Source organism: Bacillus rossius, chromosome 1 (assembly GCF_032445375.1).
Source record: "Bacillus rossius redtenbacheri isolate Brsri chromosome 1, Brsri_v3, whole genome shotgun sequence".
Taxonomy (NCBI): Eukaryota; Metazoa; Arthropoda; class Insecta; order Phasmatodea; family Bacillidae; genus Bacillus; species Bacillus rossius.
Window position 1 is genome coordinate 3,410,396 of NC_086330.1, and position 22,429 is coordinate 3,432,824.

The 22,429-nt window shown below is 44.3% G+C and overlaps 1 protein-coding gene across 2 annotated transcripts in view; it reads right to left on the bottom strand.

Annotated features, from left to right (window-relative positions):
• LOC134531261 (aromatic-L-amino-acid decarboxylase-like) overlaps positions 1 to 9,608 on the bottom strand; it is a 32,135-nt gene extending 22,527 nt beyond the window's left edge. For both annotated transcript variants that reach the window (XM_063366956.1, XM_063366964.1), the window contains exon 1: positions 9,550 to 9,608. The gene's annotated coding sequence lies outside the window, so the exon portion shown is untranslated. The remainder of the gene's footprint in view (positions 1 to 9,549) is intronic.
• Between the last annotated feature and the right edge of the window lie 12,821 nt (positions 9,609 to 22,429).

The window sequence follows — 22,429 nt, forward strand, 5'->3', positions numbered from 1 at the left end:
TGGTGGGTTTTTTGACGTGACAACGTCTAATAAATCGATGAACGCCGGCTGCACGCACGAAAAAGTGTCCCGTTACGCACATTGACCCGTTACGCTGTGTCCCGTTACGCTAATTGTACGCTTGCGCCGCATCTATCTCTCTTCCACTCGATTGGAACAATTATCGATTTTACTTTTTCGAGGCACATTAAACTTGAAACACTTATTCGTTTCCTACATTTCCTATCATCGTCCTATCCTTACCAGAATAACACAGATTGGAAGAAGTTAAATAGCAAACATGTATAAAAGTTATAGTTAAAATAATCTCTTCGTTAAAGTAATAAACATATTTTAATTAATGAGTGCAAATAAAAGTAAATTTTTCAATTAAATTGTAGATTTCATTTTACTCCTTTGTATCCATACAAAATAGTGATAATGCAATAAAAATGATTCAATTTTATTCATCAAAGTATGCAATCATTTCGTCAATGTTTTGCTATGACGTTGTCACGTTAAACTATCGTCCGTAACCCGACTTTACAGACAACCAAATTTTTCCGTCGTGGAGCGCTTGAGAAGCTCGTTATGCACGCGTGTAGTGGCTTCAGCAACCAGAGCGGCCTCTCTGGGCGGTGAACGGCTCTGTCGCGCGGGAGATTGCAGATTGGCCTCGGGGCAGAGCGGATGTGTGACTGGAACTGCCAGTCACTGGAGAGTAGGCGCGGCTGTCCGTTGCTGGCATGTCGCCGTGCGGCCTTGAAGCGCGAGATTATTCTTTCAGCTCGTGCAGTGATTGCAAGCCCGGCTCAAACCTACACGTGAAGGTAGGATTTTCTGTAAGTTGGAACCAAAAAAAAAAGAGGTCAAAGTTCCTTATTACCGTATTGTAAACCTACAATTGAAGGTAGGATTTTCTGTAAGTTGGGGGGGAAAAAAGGTCAAAGTCCCTCATACCGTATTGTCAACCTACAAGTCAAGGTAGGATTTTCTGTAATTTGGAACAGAAAAAAGGCCAAAGTCCCTTAAACCGTATTTCCGGAAAATTTTAACTCATTTTAAGTATTTTAACAAATTTAAATTGCGGTTTGTAGAAAATTCTTGAACAGTCTAGAAAGTGTATATACGAATTACTATCCTAAATGTTCTTGAATTCCAAACGTGCGGATTGAACATTCATTTTCGCATATTCCACGCAGCTATTAACATACTCGGCCGAAATTTGTCATCTATATATTTTGTACGTCAACTGTAAGTATTTTGTGCAATATTTGAAGATTATCATGTCCATATAAAGTGAAGTAGATAATATATAGGCTAAAATTGTTTACAAATTTTTGAGTTAACGATTTTTTTTTGTATCCTGGGAGCATGAAACGTAAAATCATGAAAACTTTTCTCTAAGTGGCACTATGGTAACGGTTACAATAGGTGTGTAGTTAACTTCGAAATGTACTTTCAAAAGGTACGAAAGCAGTGTTAATGATGACGGAGAGGTTTAAACAAAAACATACCAGGTTGGAAGCAATGTTTTTAGTTGACAGCCATTCGTTATTTTTTTTTTGACGTGACAACGTCTAATAAATCGATGAACGCCAGCTGCACGCACGAAAAAGGATGACTCATTGTCCCGTTACGATCATTGTCCCGTTACGCTCATTGTCCCGTTACGCTCATTGTACACTTGCGCCGCATTTATCTCTCTTCCGCTCGATTGCAACAACCATCGATTTGACTTTTTCGAGGCACATTAAACTTGAAACACTCTCATTCGTTTCCTACTTTTCCTATCATCGTCCTATCCTTAACAGAATAACACAGTTTGGAAGAAGTTAAATAGCAAACATGTATAAAAGTTATAGTTAAAATAATCTTTTCGTTAAAGTAATAAACATATTTGAATTAATGACTGCAAATAAAACTAAATATATCAATTAAATTGTAGAGTTCATTTCACTCATTCTTTGTATCCATACAAATTAGTGATAATTCAATAAAAATGATTCAATTTTATTCATAAAAGTATGCAATCATTTTATCAATATTTTTTATGACGTTGTCACGTTAAACTATAGTCCGTAAACCGACTTTACAGACAACCAATTTTTTTAACTTTACCTTCGTTTGGGAAAAAATCAAAAATTACATTTATAGATATTATGAGGCCATTGTTTGTATCTCTCGTAGTTTAAGCCATTCTAAGAAGTAATGTAATACTGAACAGCAGGGACTTCCCAGGAGAACAGTAACGCAGAGGCGCGAATCTGTGGGACTCGCAAGAAACACCGCGGAATATTTTAAGGGGGGAAATAGGTGGGAGAGAGAGTGTTTTGCTCCGACACGAGTCATCTTTGGTTACAGTGCCCGCATGTTGTATACTGTCCATGTTGCGGCCTATATGCGAACATAATCTTTAACTATTCAGAAATTTTCCCTTGAAACATAGTGTTGACGTTTACGTTTATCGTCGCGATTTTGTGAGGGCAAGAGATGCCGACCCCCCCCCCCCCCCCCCCCTTCATTTTCCGTGCACAGGGTGCCAGTTGATGAAGGGCCTTTAGCAGCGTGTACAGGATGTCAGCTGAGGTGCTGTAGAAGGTAGAGGAGGGACGGTGTAGAGTTTAGAAGGGCGCTGTAGAGTGTATAGGAACGCTGTAGAGTGTAGAGGAACGCTGTAGAGTGTAGAGGGGCGCTGTAGAGTGTACAAGGGCGCTGTAGAGTGTAGATGAACGCTGTAGAGTGTAGAGGAACGCTGTAGAGTGTAGAGGGGCGCTGTAGAGTGTACAAGGGCACTGTAGAGTATAGAAGGGCGCTGTAGAGTGTAGATGAACGCTGTAGAGTGTAGAGGGGCGCTGTAGAGTGTACAAGGGCGCTGTAGAGTGTAGATGAACGCTGTAGAGTGTAGAGGAACGCTGTAGAGTGTAGAGGGGCGCTGTAGAGTGTACAAGGTCACTGTAGAGTATAGAAGGGCGCTGTAGAGTGTAGATGAACGCTGTAGGGGGAAGAGGAACGCTGTAGAGTGAAGAGGAACGCTGTAGAGTGTAGAGGAACGCTGTAGAGTGTAGAGGGGCGCTGTAGAGTGTACAAGGGCGCTGTAGAGTGTAGATGAACGCTGTAGAGTGTAGAGGAACGCTGTAGAGTGTAAAGGGGCGCTGTAGAGTGTAAAGGGGCGCTGTAGAGTGTACAAGGGCACTGTAGAGTATAGAAGGGCGCTGTGGAGTGTAGATGAACGCTGTAGAGTGAAGAGGAACGCTGTAGAGTGTAAAGGGGCGCTGTAGAGTGTACAAGGGCACTGTAGAGTATAGAAGGGCGCTGTGGAGTGTAGATGAACGCTGTAGAGTGAAGAGGAACGCTGTAGAGTGTAGAGGGGTGCTGTAGAGGGGTCTGCGCGTGAAGGCAGACCTTGCCAGTAGTCGGGACTGTGCGAGGCCGGGACTCCGATCACTTTCATTCCAGCACACGGACATTCCTGGCCGACATGTCGCAATATCTGCTAGAGCGGCCCCGGCCAACTTGGAAACCAAGGCCGTATTACTTGATCCTTAACTGCGCAAAAATGTATACATATACAAATATTTTATACACACGCGGCATTTCAGCATTATTTCATTACATTTAAAAAAAAACTATTCAAACACAATTTATTTTGAAGGTCAAGATCAATTTTGTCAGATTTTTTACTTTCGCTAAGTTGTGATTCTAATGTCCCTTGGTGATTACTGAAACACCTACAGTCCCAACAGGGAGTGTTGAGCAAACAACCGGCAAGAGAGACACTGGTGTCTTCCTGCAGAGGGACAGATAATCCCGTCCTTACGGCCGGCATTCTCACGTTCCCTTCCCACATATGCGCCCTAATAGGGTCGGGTGGGAGTAGCATTCCAGTTCGCTTTTCGTAAACATTCCAGAGATTATTATTTAAAACAGAAACTGTCAGGGATCACTCCATGTTGTTTGATCGGAAATGTATTAGTAGAGACAGGAAAAATTCGCGGGTTTATTTCATGATACGCTATAATCCAAACAACTGTGTCTTTATATTGCTTCCGTGATTGACCCACAGTTAATCTGAAGGACTTTTGAGCCAATAAAACATCTTCAACCAAAAAAAATATCGAATCGCAAGCGTACCATTTGACAGTGGTCACGAGACAATAGCCAATGAGCAGGTGGCATTTGCCCGAGTGTGTAGGGGATTGTGGAGTCTATCCTAGAGGTCATCGAAATCGCGAATTATTCCAGTCTCTAGGTATTAGAGCAGAGGCTGGGGCCACCAACCCAGCATAGTCACCGCCTCAGCCCCTTTACCTCGCTCAGCTGACCAGACAGTTGGCTGTGTCCTGAGCCCTGAGACATCATCAGCACTGCTGGCGCCTACATAACACTGGGACCCCTCAGAACGGGAAGCCTTCATTTCACAGACGAGAGAGCCACACCTGAAGTTCCCCGAAGTTCATGCTCGCTTTTTTTTTTTTTTTTCGTTTTATCTCATTGTATAAACCAGTGTGGCATTAAATTTTGCGGTCGATTAGGATAGGTTGCGGTCGATTAGGATAGGTTAGCTACATTATAAATACTTTAAAACATTGTGGATGGTTTGGTTATATTAGGTAAGTATAGCTAGCTACATTAAAAGTACTGTATAATCATTTTATGGTTGCTTAGCAAATAACTTTTTAATATGTAGCTATCCAGGGCTAGGAAACCGTTTACATGATTTCACAGTATCTTTAACGTAGCTATCCTAACCAAATCAACCGTCCACAATGTTTTAAAGTATTTATAATGTAGCTAACCTAACCTTTTACAATGAACAAAAATAAAACCCGAAGAAGCACGATCGGGAGTTTGGCTCTCTCGTCTGAGAAAAGAAGGCTTCCCCTCGTGTACACCCGGTGAACCCGTGGTCCGGTGGAGACAGAGGGGCAGTGGGAATGGCCGGTGACTCAGAGAGGTACCAGTTGCGCCGGTGTGTGGACCACCAGGAAAAGGAGGGAGGGGACTAGGACTGACTCCGGGGAGTCCCGGACCAGCGAGCAGCGAGCCCCGCCTCTGTTCCGGGAACCTGCCAGCCTCCCGGAAGCTACAGGGTGTCCCTGCTGTGAGGAGCGCACTGGCCACAGGGTGTCTCTGAACTTACTGCTCTCTGCTCGTCCGAGCTGTCATCTATTTACGATTAAATTCCTCGCGCGGAATTCTCTCTAGCTGTCCAGGAATGTAACATTTTTTTTTTTTCAACCTGTAAATATTTCGTTACATGGTGCGCGGCATCGTAAAAAAATTCACTGAAATCAATTTTTTGTAACGCGCCTAAAGAATAATTTCAAAAACTTATAAAAATCATAATTAGTTTTATTTGCGGAAAATGTTTTGAAATAGAATAATGTTAAACATCAGGTGCCATACGAATATCCTTAAAGGGCAGCAAGCAAAAAACTTTGAAACTGGTGAAAGTTGAAGTAGCCTCTTCACAAGTTAGTGATGTAAGTTATGCATAGCAGAAGACAAACATTTTTGATAATAAGCCTAATGAGAGACGGAAAGTTAAATGCTTTGGCCAATCACTTGTAAAAGTATGCGTAAAACATTAAACTTTTAATTTTTGATCATTTCATGGACAATTGCTTGTTTACCCACGCTGCCATGGACAAACCTCAAGAGTAGACAGAAAAAAAAACGAACACACAAACACGCGGAGAAGCAAGCCAAAAGAAGCTGTAAAAATGTTACATTCCTGGACAGCTACAGAAAATTCCGCGCGAGGAATTTAATCGTAAATAGATGACAGCTCGGACGAAGTTTTTTTTTTTTTTAATATTTCTGTTTAAACCTTTGTCATCTGGAAAAGTTTAAAAAAAAAAAAAAAAAAAAAAAAAAAAAACTACTTTAGACTTTCGAGGTGTATTTTGAAACATTCAGAAACTCATATGTAATTTAATTTTTGATTTTGGTTTTAATGGGTACCTCTGGGCAACTGAGATTGCTGAAACCAGACTTTTGATAGTTCTTATACATGAAGTGTGTTTTAGTTCCCTTCGCTGCCCCCGAGTGAAGGCCCGTGTCCGCGTGTATGTAAGGGCGACCGGGCGTTTGAAGCACAGGCCTGGCTCGTCCTTGTTGCACCCCCTCCACCCTGGGCCTCGTGCCGGCGCCGCGGAAGGCAACTGAGAGCCGTCGCAGGATCACCGCGCCCACTGTGGCCGACACCCATCTCCAGACTTTTAAGGCCCTTGTCTACCCGGGCACACGTACTGCGTGCAGGGCCTCTGAACAAACCAGGGCCAAGGCATCAGAGTGGTGCCTGTTTACGAAAAGCATATAAGAATATGCTTAGGGCGTACGAGTACTTATTTTTACGGATTTAGTTTCTAAGCTGTATTTTCAGAAGCATTAGCATAGTCAAAAAAACAATATATTTGTTTAAGATTCAGCTGTAATAGAAGATTTTAGCGTTCTGGTATATAGTTAATATTTTTATTTTTATTTTTTAAACCAAAGTTGTGGTCAATTTTCTGGAATTTTCAACATTCCTAATGAATTAAAAAACTATAAAGAATTTTGTGGTAAAACTTTCGTAAGCAAATCTTCAAACACGAGAGATTTGTTTTCAGAAGAGTGAAAAGGGCTAAAACGCGGTTTTTTTTTTTACTAAAATCTAGTACAGCTTGTTGGAAGCTCTCAAGGTACTTGCATTTCAAACCTCGTAGTGTCCCTGTGCACGAAGATAAGCCTGCGCGCCAGCTCAGACACGCCCCTGACCGGGTCGGTGCCTATCTACCACCCGACCCGTGGAGCCGCTATGAACCACGGGAAGCCTAAGATGTACATCAAGTTCTGTCCCTGCCCGAACACGCCCGAATATTCACCTTCGGCCAACCTCGGGTTCATTTATATATATATATATATTTATATTTCTCTGTTTATTTCAATGTAGCTATACTTACCTAACTAACCGTCCGTAGTGTTTTAAAGTGTTTTAATGTAGCTAACCCAACCGACCACTTTTAATGCTTGAATTCATTTTTCCTGCGCAAAAAATAAAACAAATCCCGAGGTTGGCCGAAGGTGAATATCCGGGCGTGTTCGGGCAGGGACAGAGCTTGATGGACATCTTAGGCTTCCCGTAAATCACAGAGCTCGATGTCGAGATGGTCCGACCGTAAGACCACCGGAAGGGTTTCTCCGGGTGCTCCCCATTCCCCCAATACGTCATCTCACAAGCACCCGGGTCCCCAGACCTGGACGTCAAGGTCGTCTCGCGGGTGTCGGGTGCCGAGGCACTTCTGGTCGCCGGCCGTCGAGGTGAGGCAACAGCCGCCAGCTTTCTCGCCTCTGAGGCAACTGCGTCCGTGTCGCTACCCTCTGCTCGCCCGGGAGGCGGTGTTCCGCCGCGCACCTGACCACCGCCTCCAAGTGTGTGTATTTAGCCCTTCAAACCTGACCCCACCCACAGACAACCATCTTGAGCAATACAAAGCAACAGCTGCGCATAAATGCACTCATGACTGTAGAGACCTGAAAAATTCGCGGATTCATTTCGTGAAATGCTACAATTCAAATAATCATACCTTATTGCTGCTCCTGCCATTGGTTCACTGTTAATCTGGAGTAGTGAGGGCCAATTAGAGACCCTCACTCGTAGAAGCGTCGAATCACAGGCTGCCCAGTCGAGACGACTCACAAGTCAAAAGCCAATGAACAGTTGGCATTAGCCCGAGTGTGTAGAGGATAGTGGAGTCTATCCTGGAGGTCATTGAACCCGCGAATTTTTCCTGTCTCTACTCATGAGCCATCTAGGTACACTTAAACCCCACAAAATACTTTTGCTCTACTGAATATATTACTGAATGAACTTACACACTTACAAATATTAACAAACTCAGTTTAAAGCCTCCAGTCCAGTCACGTCATCCGGTCACACGCAGCCCTGACAGGAGCAAGACAGCGGCCCGCGGGGAAATCACGCCGACTCTATGAAGTTAGGATCTGTGGAGTCAACTTTGGATCCAAAAAGATTACACGAACTTCCAATACTTCTCTCTTTCCTGACGTTTCTTTGTTTCTTCCACAGCTCGCAAACCGAGACCATCCTGCTTCACAGACAAACAATTCTCCCCCCCCCCCCCAACGAGGGAAATACAGCAAATAACGACCCTTTGGACTAAATCTAAATTTAAAAAAAAATCCTTGCCGTCACTGCACAACTACAAATATTAATAAAATATTCATGTCGGGCATGTCCAAATTAAACAACGGAAAAAAGATATCAAAGAGGAAAACACGGCGCTGATTGACGTTTCGGTGCCTGGAATCTGCTCCCGCCATCTTCAGGCGAGACACTGGCTGCATCAAACAATAGCAGCAGACAACAACCATTGATATGTGCTTGTTGTGGATGCATCTGGTCTTGGTCGGGAGTTTTGCCAGTAGCTTCGTGCCTGCTGGGGCGGAATCTGCTAGGTTTTAGGGGGGGGGGGGGGTTTGCGGTTCTTTGCTTTAAGTTTGTGTAGTGTTGTCGCTTGTTAAAGCTCATATTTAATGAAAAGATGTCCATTCATTACTGATGAGTAGAGACCGGAAAAATTCGCGAATTAATTTCGCGATAGGCTAAAATACAAATAGTTATACCTAAGTGTTGCCTCTGCTATTGGCTCACAACTCACCTGGATGACTCTGGGCCAATGAGAAACACCCAACCCAAAGCTGTATCGAATCACAGGCTGCTACGTTGGGACGTCTCACAAGACAGCAGCCAATGAGTGGGTGACATTTGACCGAGTGTACGTAGAACTATGGAGTTCCTCCTATAAGTCATTGAACCCGCGAATTTTTCCGGTCCCTACTGATGAGGTTACGTTTAGCGAGTAACGCAGTGCGTCAGCCACCACTATGACGCCTAGTTGCGATCCACCCACGGCTCTCAAAAGTAAGTCGCCGTGGGACAATGCAGAGTTGACCTCAGCTGACACCAAGAAGTACACTTGGTTTAAAACAAATAAAATAAATGCTTAGTTAAGGGGGGTGCCTACCATTTCAGGTCCAGATTTTATATTTACAGTAACTACAAATAAACTTGTAGACTTTTTCAATTGTTTAACTTTCACGAAATGAAAAAAAATATACACAGCGCATACATATTGCATAATTAGCTGTCTAGGTTACATTTTTAACGTTTTTTGGACTTTTCAAATAGAAGAATCTAATTTATTGCAGAACTGAAACTTTATAGGTTTAACTGTAATGCCACTGGCTACTTCAAGAAACGGTTTGAATTTTTTGTGATAGAAATGCAAACCATATCATGATGTAGCCAGTGGTATTAAAGTTAAACATAAAAAGTTTCTGTTCTGCAATAAATTAAATTCTCCTTATTTGCACAACCCAAAAAAACGTTAAAAATGTAACTTTGGCGGATAATTATGCAAAAAGTATGCCCTGTATGTATTTTTCATTTCGTGGAAGTTAAACAATTGAAAAAGTCTAAGAGTTGAGCAGTGATTAATATGAATATTAAACCGTGACCTGAATGGGAGGCACGCCCTTAAGATCGGTGGTGCGGCTACTCACCTTGTGGCGTCCACTCACGTCTTGCGTCGCCTGCGTCACTTGACGGAGTGAGGGCGGCGGAGCGCTCTCCCGTCTATACCTCGCCGCGGCGGGGGAGGGGGTATCGATCCCCTCCCCTCCTGCCCCTCCCTCCACAGGCTGAGGGCGCCGACAAGTGGCTACATTCGGGCGCGCCGGTAACTGGATCTGCAGAGCACTCTGTCCATCCCCTCCCCCGCTGCTGTCTGGCGCAGTCCTATCAACCTGTTCTAATTTTAAGTATTCTAGTTACTGTATTTGTAATCTCCTTCTGAGATAATTGATGTTCAACAAGGAGGAATAACTGTATTTTATAACTTGATGTAACTATTCTATGTAAGTGTGTTTTTTTTTTCTTTTCAAAATTCTAACTTTAATGCTCTAATTTATTTGATGTAAACTGGGGTTTCCCCAAATTTTCCTAGTAAATTTATCATTATGTTGTAGTGTAATTGTTCATTTATGTGTTTTGTAATGTAATAATTCATGTTTGCACGAAAGAGCCAAAGGGCTGAAGCGTGTGAAGGTAAATGTATTGTAAAGGGTAAATTTGTAAATGTACAAAGCCATGTGATGAATAAAAGCTGGCTAACTAAAAAAAAAAAAAAAATCGGCGTGCGAGCAGACACGTGAGTAGTATAGGAAAGTACGTCCGGGCACAGGCGCAGGTGCGAGAAGCGAGGAGACAGTCCGCCATCTTGGATTGTGACGTCACGGCGGCCATATTGGATGAGCTTGACGTCACAATCCAAGATGGCGGATTGTCTCCTCGCTCCTCGCGCCTGCGCCTGTGCCCGGACATACTTTCCCATGCTACCGACGTGAACCGTAACCATAACGTTACATGAGGTGACATGCAAAGCCCATGCGTGCTTCATCAAGAATCTCTCTATGATGTTTCATGCCTGAAACCACGCATTTCAACCATCTTCACTCTTCTGCAAAATACAGTTTTTAAACGAAATAGGAAACATAACTACTCGCCAGCCCTCAGTGCTTTTCCGCAAACAGACACCGCTCTGACATCTTCAGCAGTTTTGTAATCGCGTGGTTTTTCCTGAAGCTACCTACACACACGGTACGTGTGGCTTGGGTTGTCGAGGCCCTTCAGTGACTTGACCGAAGATATCGTGCCGTAAAGTAGACGTGGAAGCTTAAAGAATACCTCATTTGTAAAACTGCACATTACACATACAGAATAGTGGAATTAGAAGAATAAAAAGGCGAAACAATTGAACTGCTAACCAGTGAAACGAGACAAGGGAAACATTGACTCGGGGAGTAAGCAGCTTTGAATATCGGGCAAATGAGAGCGGTTAAATGGTAGTTTTAATGTGCTGAGATACTGCGAACGCTGTATTATGCCAAACATCCAACACATAAATGAAATAAATGTGTGCATGGAGTCTTGCTTATTAGGTATAATACATAGAGAAAAACTAATATTTTGTATTGAACAAAAGATAATTATACGAGTAAGGATGCGGGCTTGATCAAATGCAAAAAAAAAAAAAATCGTTTTTCCGCGCCCGGCACTGTCGTATCAGTTTGCTGGCACTTTTTGGCGCCTCTTTTGTCCGTTTATTCCCACGTTGCCCTCTTATCTGCTTCTGCCTTATTATTTTTAGGCGTGATGATAGATCATGATCTCCAGCTGAATAAAATGAAAGAACAATAAAACACTCCAATCGAACATAAATATTAAACTTATAAAGTCTATCTCACAAGTCTTGTAAGACCTTTTGGCGTTTCAAACAACAGTGTTCACATTCCAAAAATAAATTAAACTTATAAAGCTAGCCTCTTAATTTCAAACATATATTTATTTTACACATTCAATCACACTTTTTCACATAAAAATGAATGATACGTATAAAGTTAATTTTACGTATCAATAACTCTTTTCCGTACGAATAAATAAATTGCTGTTACTTCAAATAAAAGAAAAGAGATATGGTAGTGTCAATCGTTAGCCTTTACAATAACTGAGGATACAAACAGCGTTACGAGAATTCCGTAGCATCACTGCTGCTCCCCTGCTGTCTCCTCTTCTAACGTTTCCCCCACCAGCCACAACATACCTTACCATTCCCCTAGTGAGATCGTAATAGTTGCAACGCTCGGTAGTTGTATCCCCCCTCAGTAAAGAAGTTTCACTTCAAAAAACCCGGCGATGTTTCTCGCGGAGTGGTTCGAAACTGTTGGAAGCGTGGTACCGTAAGGGCCTCCCCCCCCTCCTCATGGGGAGATAGCTTGCTGGCCGCTGATAAGCCGGTGACTTGTTTGACCGGAGCACGCAAGGCGCAGTGGACAGTGGCTGGCTGTCAGACTGGCTGCTGGCTGCCGGCTGCCGGCTGACGGAGGTGGGGAGGCCCCGTGGAGCGGGAACCCCCTGGCTTCCTGGAAGCCAGTCGCGTCAAGGGGCGCCCTCTCCTGTCCGGTTGTCGCAGGGTTGGGGGGGGGGGGAACCCCATCTTCCTGAAACTTTCTCCACTGGGAATTCGAACCCACGAACCCAAATCACGCCAACACACATCATCCTGCCGTTCTCCTGAAATCGCCCTCAGCACAGTCACGGGTTCGAGTCCTTACTGCAACCCCGCCAAACCTCCCAGCTCACAACACCTCAGGGTCACCAAACATCCGTTATCTATATCACCATTAAAACCTAGTATCTATCTTCACAACTGGAGGTAGTGGGGCGGCAATCCGCGGCCTGGAACTATACCCGGGGGCCTGTGGTTCGATGCCCGGATCTTGCACTCGGACCTCGAGGCCCGCATGTGGCTGTGACGACAGCACAGTTGCAGCTCGCCCTGCGGCGGTGTTGCCTGATGGAGCGACAAGTCTGAACCTTCTGCAAGCCTCTTGCACGCTGTTAGTGACGAGATTTATTTTAGTGTTTCCATCTTATTCAGCCACTTATACAATGAGTGTGAGCCCCGTTTCCATCCATGCAGACCCTGCCTCCGACGGGAACATTGTGTCAATGTTTCATTTGATTTCAAGCCGTTTACCTGCTTAGCTCTCATATTTAACCTTTAGCAAAAAAAAAATTGAAAAAGATAAAACTGAATGTTTCTGCCGCTTAAGACATTTATTTCACAAAAATGTACGTCTTTAACTTTATTTAGTTTTTGAAATCCAAAAAGGCGTGGAAACAAAATTTGGTTTTGTTTAGAGTCTTTTATTAATACTCAAGTATGGTTACATTATAATTTTATTCAAAATCACGTGCAAGACGTGAAATATTAGAATCAAAATAATGCAGGATATTCATTAGAGCCAACCCCCCGCCCCTTGGTGCACGGTCTCTTGGACTGGGTACAGTCATTTGGCGATGCGCGTGGCCACTGCGTGACGCAACTGCCTGGAGCGCCTCCGTGGAGCTGGTCACGAGGAAGAGGAGGTGACTCCTCCAGCCTCCTGGGATGCCCCGACCTTGCCGTCTCAGCTGTGCGGAGGGCATAGCCCCCAGGGGCCCAAATGCAAGGTGTTCATGCTCTTGCACGTAGAGGCGGGTGTGCACTTGCTGCACATGTCAGTGTAGCCCTAAGTGCCTCCCGGCAACAATAACATCTAGTGCACGCAATAACGTAGACGTATAGCCGCCAATCAACAGTGCTGTTATACTAAATTACTCGACTGTATATTCAACCAATCACTAGGGACCGGAAAAATTCGCGGGTTAAATGACCTGCAGGATGAACTCCATAGTTCTACGTACACTCGGTCAAATGCCACCCACACATTGGCTCCTGTCTTGTGAAACGTCCCAACGTAGCAGCCTGTGATTCGATACAGCTTTGGTTGGGCGTTTCGCATTGGCTCAGAGTCCTCCAGGTGAGTTGTGAGCCAATAGCACTGAGGTATAACTATTTGTATTTTAGCCTATTGCGAAATGAATTCGCGAATTTTTCCGGTCTCTACCAATCACAAACAACTAAGTTGACGAGTTTCAAATTATCTACGTTCATGTTACGAAATATGATTGAAAATATCTTCATTAAAAAAAATATGTACTAGTCTTTCAGTTGTGTTCTCATGCTCCGAATACACTTATAATACTAAACTCGAACAAGAAATATAATTTATAAATCTTTTAAAAAAATTACAAGTGTGGTAAATATACGCAAATTGTGTTTTCGGCTACATTTCTGGACGCGAATCACACGTAGTTTCTGCACCCGCCGCTAGAATTCGCTGCCGGAACAGCTACGTCGACTACTGAATCATTTGATTAGCAGACAGAAGTTTTAAACTTTTAGAATCAAAACGGCTCCGATAAAAGTAAAAAAGACTTGGAAAAAATAATAAACCTCCGTGTTTGAACCTGATTTTCGATAAGGAATTTTATTAAAATGCAGGCCCCTATTGTTAAAATTTCATTAAACAGCTAATGGGTTTACCACAACGCCGAAATACCATAACGCCGAATGTCAAAATTGACCACAACGTTGACAGCTAGAAAACTGCTGTGTACCACAACGCCGAAATAACAACTGAATGAATTTGTGTGTTTTTCTTAAATGTACCTTAATGTCGAAATACCACAATCAAACCTAAACTTACCTAACCTAACCTAACCTAACATATCCTTTCCTAGCCTAACCTAACCTAGCCTAACCTAGCCTAACCTAGCCTAGCCTAACCTAACCTAGCCTAACCTAACCTAGCCTAACCTAACCTAGTCTAACCTAACCTAGTATAACCTAACCTAACCTTTGTGGCAGTCCTGCAATGACATTTTTCGGCGTTAGTGTATTTCGGCGTTGTGGTATTTCGGCGTTGTGGTGCGTCCCCACAGTTAATACTATAAAGTTTCCGTTTGGCTTTGTGACATTTGCTCCGCTACATCCGCCACAGATGGCAGCACCGTCGTTACACATGCGACTTCCTTTCCATTCAAGAAATTACTCCTACGAAATTCCGTTCACCGAGAGCTAAGTTTTTACACATCACAATAACAATACTCACCATTCCCTCGTTCTCCCGCAGTACCCAGGGCATTCATCACTACACAGTACAAAACAAAGTCGCTTCCCGCTGTCTGTCTGTCCCTATGTATGCTTAGATATTTAAAACTGCGCGACGTATTTTGATGCGTTTTTTTAAATAGATCGAGTGATTCAATAGGAAGGTTTATATGTATAATACATGCATAATATAGTAGAGAAAAACTGATAATTTTAGAGGTTTCTAATGTGATGTCGTAAATAAACACATTTTTTCGCGCTTACATTGCAAACGCTGGCTGAACCCTACGAGATAGATCAAAATAATGTACTACCGTATTGTACACCTTAAAAAGGTGTACAAAAAAGTCCGCAATGGTATAGGATTACTATCTCTTAGGGATAACCCATATTTATCCTTTACTTTTTAAGAGAAATAATGGCTTATTTACGAAGCGATTTTAAGCAATACAGCATTAATCCTTATCCTATTAAATACCATAAATACATTGTGCATTTAATTGATCTATATTATGTTTGCATTGTCTAATTACAAAAAAGCTGTGAACGCTGTATATAAAGACATTCTGTAGTATATTTAGTATCAGCATTGCACCCGTGCAGTACCCAGGACATTCATTGGAAATAAATAATAACGAGCCTCTTCTGTCCCGTTGCCTTCTCCGTGCCGGCTGACGGCATCTCTCTGTCCCGCTCCTAGCCGTGAAGTGTGCAAGGTCGCGCAGGTACAGTGTTCTCACACGGGCTGGGTCAGTGCCTGGGAGCTGCATCGCCGCCTGGATGTGTCGAAACAGAGTGAAGAATATTTCAAGTGATCGAGGTTCAGGCTAGACAGGGCTGCAGTTTCCACGGACTTCAGACGGTCGTTTTTTTTAGTTTTTTTTTTTACAGTAATTTGATTTGATTTTAAAGAAACTAACAATTTTTTTTTTCCTTTGGTAGATATTTCAAGATTTTTGAAAAAGTTCACATCAAAAATAGTTAAATAAGCTATACCGTAAACACTATTTATAGTTTAAATATGCCATGGAGTATCAAGTAGCGTTGCCTTTCAACCTGAAGAGTTTAGCCACCCGCTGTGCCACTTTTAGGTCATTTTTGGCACTTTTTAAATTTTATTGTTTTTATATTGATCCATTATTTTAGATTTATTTTAGGGAATTTAATTTTATTTTAATATGTGTATACGGTTTTCTCAAACTTTTCGGCTCGGCATCTTCGCTATCCTGTCGCCAAGAGACAGTTATGTTGTATTGTTTTTGAAGTGACAAAGTCTAATAAATCGATGAACACCGGCTTCACGCACGAAAAAGTGTCCCATTACGCACATTGTCCCGTTACGCTGTGTTCCGTTATGCTCATTGTACGCTTGCGCCGCATCTATCATCCACTCGATTGGCCTATGAATCTACTATTATATTAAATAGGTTAAGGCGTTCTTTTCAATAGTACCTTTTAAATTTAGTACTTTAACTAAACTATTTAAACTTTAATTAAACTTCTTTGTATCCATACAAAATAGTGATAATTCAATAAAAATGATTCAATTTCATTCATAAAAGTATGCAATAATTTCATCAATGTTTTGTTATGATGTTGTCACGTTAAACTATCGTCCGTAAACCGACTTTACAGACAAACAATTTTTTTTTAAGTTGTGTTCACAGCATCTCCTGTGTCATGTGCGAAAGCGCATCACGCCATTGACACCCTCTCCCCACCTTCCTATGAGCGCGGTGCTTTGCCAGCGCAAATATCTTTCCCCGTGCCCCGCGCCAGAATCCTTTTCGCAACTCGGCAGCGTCCTGGCCTGCACACTTTTACCCTTCCGCGGACTACTTCTTATGAAGTTGTGTGTCTTCCAACGACTAAAGTCGCCCCCGAAACAACCAGTGCCACCCAAAACCAATGCGCACAGCAATGTGCAAGCCCCCAACCCCCCGCATGGTAGACTCTTTTCTACTCTGTCCAACTCTTCTTCCGGAACCATCCTTCTGTTTCCTGTAATCAACCTGCTTGTAATTAATGCATGACATTTTTCATCCCGTATGTAAGTGCCCAGGGTTTTCCCTGTGTCTATGCAGGGTTTTACCTGGGCTCAACTTATCTAGTTTATAGTCTAGAATAGTCAGTGAGGGGAGTTAGTCATGACGCCAATCGCTTCCATGGCTGGCCAATCCCCTCCTAGCACACGGTGCATGCTTCCTCTCCCGCATGGCTTAAACCCTGCATGATTAGAGCGTATGGGCTTCGGCCTGAGACGCACTTAGAGTCTATCCCTAACCCAGACCCCTCCCAAATACACTTAGTTTTAATTTAGGTTATTAAAAAATATGGTCCCGAGGATAAGGCCAGGCGTGCGTGTTCTCACGCAGAGATTCTGCGTGAAATCACTCCAGGAATACGAACCGCAGCCAGGAGATTGAGGGAACCACACATAACTTAGAAACACACAACTTAGAACAGTCATGACTTAGAAAACTCGAAAAAATCCACGTAACTTAGAACTGTCATAAGTTAGAACGATCATAACTTAGAAACTCGTAACTTAGAAACACGCAACGCCGAACCACACAACTTAGAATCATCATAACTTAGAGCAGGCATAACTTAGAAGATTCTATCTTGTGTGTTTCTAAGTTGTGTGTTTCTAAGTTGTGACAGCACCCCGGTGAATGGGACCTGCCAGACGCAGCGGGAATCACCGCCGCGGTGACGACAGGTAAGGCGCTTCTTCAAGGCCAAGACACGCTCGAGAATGCACTTCCGTCAGTTCGTTGGCGCGTTTCCACGCAGCGTTTCAGTTGACTGCTGGCCACACGTACCGCGTTCTGTTTCCGACACTGCGGCGTTTTCTGCGCAGTGTCGCGTCATGGATTTAGACAGCGAACTCATCATTTTGGAAGTACAAACATATCCTTGTCTGCACGACACCAAAAGTAAAAAAATTTTAAAGACCGAGAAAAGAAGAGAGAATCTTGGATGTTAGTAACATGCGGCTGTTTTAGGAGAAAAACATTCATTGTCTGTAAAGTCGGTTAACGGACGATAGTTTAACGTGACAACGTCATAACAAAACACTGATGAAATGATTGCATACTTTTATGAATAAAATTGAATCATTTTTATTGAATAATCACTATTTTGTATGGATACAAAGAAGGAGTGAAATTAAATCTACAATTTAATTGATAAATTTACTTTTATTAGCACTCATTAATTCAAATATGTTTATTACTTTAACGAAAAGATTATTTTAACTATAACTTTTATACATGTTTGCTATTTAACTTCTTCCAATCTGTGATATTCTGTTAAGGATAGGACGATGTTAGGAAAAGTAGGAAACGAATGGGTGTGTTTCAATTTTAATGTGCCTCGAAAAAGTCAAATCGATGGTTGTTCCAATCGAGTGGAAGAGAGATAGATGCGGTGCAAGCGTACAATGAGCGTAACGGGACACAGCGTAACGGGTCAATGTGCGTAACGGGACACTTTTTCGTGCGTGCAGCAAGCGTTCATCGATTTATTGGACCTTGTCACGTCAAAATGGGCTGAGTAAGACGAAGAAAACAAATCAAATGTTTGTTGGTTCTTGCTTAATAAATTCAGAACTAAGCGTGCGCAGCGGAGATGGAGTCAGATCACGCTACAATGCTCATGTGGCCGGGCAGCGGGTTCGTTCTGCGTGGAATCACGCGCTAGGCTTCTGCGTGAAAACACGCACGTGTGGCCTTAGCCTTAACTTACTTGCTTGAGTTGCCTCGACCTCTCGCATTACTTTCGGCTCCCTGCGGACTGATACAATTTGTTTGCCGCGTCCCTCGTCCTACGGGAAGCCTTCATTTCACAGACGAGAGAGCCACACCCGAAGTTCCCCGAAGTTCATGCTCGCTTTTTTCTCTGTACCACAACAGGTGTATTTATTTGGGATGTAGCTTACTCATACGTCATACGCCGTTCTATCTCATTGTATAAACCGGTGTGGCATTAAATTTTGCGGTCGATTAGGATAGGTTAGATACATTATAGATACTTTGAAACATTGTGGATGGTTGGTTATATATTAGGTAAGTATAGCTACATTAAAATTACTGTAAAATCATTTTATGGTTGCTTAGCTAATAACTTTTTAATATGTAGCTGTCCAGCGCTAGGAAACCGTTTACATGATTTCACAGTATCTTTAATGTAGCTTTCCTAACCAGATCAAGCGTCCACAATGTTTTAAAGTATTTATAACTTACCTAACCTAATTGGCCATTAGTTATCATGAGTTGTCCAAAATAAACATTCACGGATACAGGGCAAACGAAAAATATGGCGGCGTACAAATAAATACCGTTGCCTTGTTAAGGTCTTTCCTTTTGTCAACACCGCCATATTTATTTACAATGAACCAAAAAAAAAAAAAAAACCAAAGATGCGCGATCGGGTGTTTGCTCTCACGTCTGTGAAAAGAAGGCCTCGTCTACCGCCGTGACGCTACAGAGTGAATCCCTCGCGCCAGACACAACCACCGTGCTCGTGCTGTACAGGTGTGAGGGCCGGATGTAGTCATTCCAGGATAGGATAGTTTCCCTCATTTATTTATTATCATTATGTAGTTATTTTGCCGGCATCTACCATTTTTTTAACGTGACAACGTCTAATAAATCGATGAACGCCGGCGTGTAACTCATTGTCCCGTTACGCACATTGTCCCGTTGCGTTTTGTCCCGTTACGCTGTGTCCCGTTATGCTCATTGTACGCTTGCGCTGCATCTATCTCTCTTCCACTCGAATGGAACAACCATCGATTTTACTTTTTCGAGGCACATTAAACTTGAATCACTCCCATTCGTTTCCTACTTTTCCTATCATCGTCCTATCCTTAACAGAATAACACAGATTGGAAGAAGTTAAATAGCAAACATGTATAAAATTTATAGTTAAAATAATCTCTTCGTTAAAGTAATAAACATATTTGAATTAAGGATTGCAAATAAAAGTAAATTTATCAATTAAATTGTAGATTTCATTTCACTCCTTCTTTGTTTCCATACAAAATAGTGATAATTCAATAAAAATGATTCAATTTTATTCATAAAAGTATGCAATCATTTCATCAATGTTTTGTTAAGACATTGTCACGTTAAACTATCGTTCGTAAACCGACTTTACAGACAACCAATTTTTTTGGTAACCTTCAATGTCATCAACGGAGGTTATGTGGGACTGTATTATTACTGAATGAGCTCCAGTTAAAACACATGTCACGCCGCAGAATGTTTGAAATGTCACTTTTACAGGCAAGCAGATCACACTGTTATTATTTTCATAAATGATGCTTTGTTCCTACGGCGTTTCGAGTCGATGCGAATGATGATCTGGAGGCTCGCTGTGCCTTGAGGACTCGCCTCTCCACGGAGGTCCTTCCAGCAGGAGTGGCCTCCGAGCTGCGCCAGTGAAGCCTTGGAGAGCAAGGCTGCCCAGGACTCGCGGCTATACCTCCGAGGCCAGGGCTGGATAGGCTGTCAGGGCACTAGCCAGGAGGGAAGCCTTCTTTCCACAGACGAGAGAGCCAAACGACCGATCGTGCACTTCGGGTTTTTTTTTTGTTCATTGTAAATGTGTTGATAAAAAGATACTAATGGTCAATTAGGTTAGGTTAGCTACATTATAAATACTTTAAAACATTGTGGACGGTTGATTTGGTTAGGATAGCTACATTAAAGATACGGGGGGAAAAAAAGCGAGCATGAACTTCCGGGAAGGAACTTTGGGTTTTGGCTCTCTCGTCTGTGAAAATAAGGCTTCCCTGGTCAGGAAATCGTGAACAAGGGTATCCAGTGCAACCAACATATCATTTCGTTTGAGTAAATTGTCTTTTTAACTGAGTTTTGAAAGAAAATTATCACACTAAAATCTCAGGGAACAGTAGACTTTTAGAAGTCGAACGTTTACACATAGAAAGATAAATAATGATTACCTAAGCTTGAAAAAAAAAAACTGAACATTTTTAGTTTTAGCTTTTTATTTGTTTAGCTGTTTTATGCTTTCATTAAAACAAGTCATAAATGCATATATATGAATTATTACTTGAAACACACGTGTAAAGTTTGTATGAAAGACATGCTTAGAGTAACATGCGTGAAAACCGGCGTTATAAGTAGACTTCTTGCAAACACAATTCCTGTAGTAGCCCATCATAAGGATTGCAATAATCCTTCCAGATCTCCTGAGCTGTGTTAAGGGCATGCGTGTGTGTGTCCGTGCAGGCGCGGGCATGCGTGTTGGTGTGTCCGTGCAGGCGCAGGCATGCGTGTTGGTGTGTCCGTGCAGGCGCGGGCATGCGTGTTGGTGTGTCCGTGCAGGCGCGGGCATGCGTGTTGGTGTGTCCGTGCAGGCGCGGGCATGCGTGTTGGTGTGTCCGTGCAGGCGCGGGCATGCGTGTTGGTGTGTCCGTGCAGGCGCGGGCATGCGTGTTGGTGTGTCCGTGCAGGCGCGGGCATGCGTGTTGGTGTGTCCGTGCAGGCGCGGGCATGCGTGTTGGTGTGTCCGTGCAGGCGCGGGCATGCGTGTTGGTGTGTCCGTGCAGGCGCGGGCATGCGTGTTGGTGTGTCCGTGCAGGCGCGGGCATGCGTGTTGGTGTGTCCGTGCAGGCGCGGGCATGCGTGTTGGTGTGTCCGTGAAGGCGCGGGCATGCGTGTTGGTGTGTCCGTGCAGGCGCGGGCATGCGTGTTGGTGTGTCCGTGCAGGCGCGGGCATGCGTGTTGGTGTGTCCGTGCAGGCGCGGGCATGCGTGTTGGTGTGTCCGTGCAGGCGCGGGCATGCGTGTTGGTGTGTCCGTGCAGGCGCGGGCATGCGTGTTGGTGTGTCCGTGCATGCGCGGGCATGCGTGTTGGTGTGTCCGTGCAGGCGCGGGCATGCGTGTTGGTGTGTCCGTGCAGGCGCGGGCATGCGTATTGGTGTGTCCGTGCAGGCGCGGGCATGCGTGTTGGTGTGTCCGTGCATGCGCGGGCATGCGTGTTGGTGTGTCCGTGCAGGCGCGGGCATGCGTGTTGGTGTTTCCGTGCAGGCGCGGGCATGCGTGTTGGTGTGTCCGTGCAGGCGCGGGCATGCGTGTTGGTGTGTCCGTGCAGGCGCGGGCATGCGTGTTGGTGTTTCCGTGCAGGCGCGGGCATGCGTGTTGGTGTGTCCGTGCAGGCGCGGCCATGCGTGTTGGTGTGTCCGTGCAGGCGCGGGCATGCGTGTTGGTGTGTCCGTGCAGGCGCGGGCATGCGTGTTGGTGTGTCCGTGCAGGCGCGGGCATGCGTGTTGGTGTGTCCGTGCAGGCGCGGGCATGCGTGTTGGTGTGTCCGTGCAGGCGCGGGCATGCGTGTTGGTGTTTCCGTGCAGGCGCGGGCATGCGTGTTGGTGTGTCCGTGCAGGCGCGGGCATGCGTGTTGGTGTGTCCGTGCAGGCGCGGGCATGCGTGTTGGTGTGTCCGTGCATGCGCGGGCATGCGTGTTGGTGTGTCCGTGCAGGCGCGGGCATGCGTGTTGGTGTGTCCGTGCAGGCGCGGGCATGCGTGTTGGTGTGTCCGTGCAGGCGCGGGCATGCGTGTTGGTGTGTCCGTGCAGGCGCGGGCATGCGTGTTGTTGTGTCCGTGCAGGCGCGGGCATGCGTGTTGGTGTGTCCGTGCAGGCGCGGGCATGCGTGTTGGTGTGTCCGTGCAGGCGCGGGCATGCGTGTTGGTGTGTCCGTGCAGGCGCGGGCATGCGTGTTGGTGTGTCCGTGCAGGCGCGGGAATGCGTGTTGGTGTGTCCGTGCAGGCGCGGGCATGCGTGTTGGTGTGTCCGTGCAGGCGCGGGCATTCGTGTTGGTGTGTCCGTGCAGGCGCGGGCATGCGTGTTGGTGTGTCC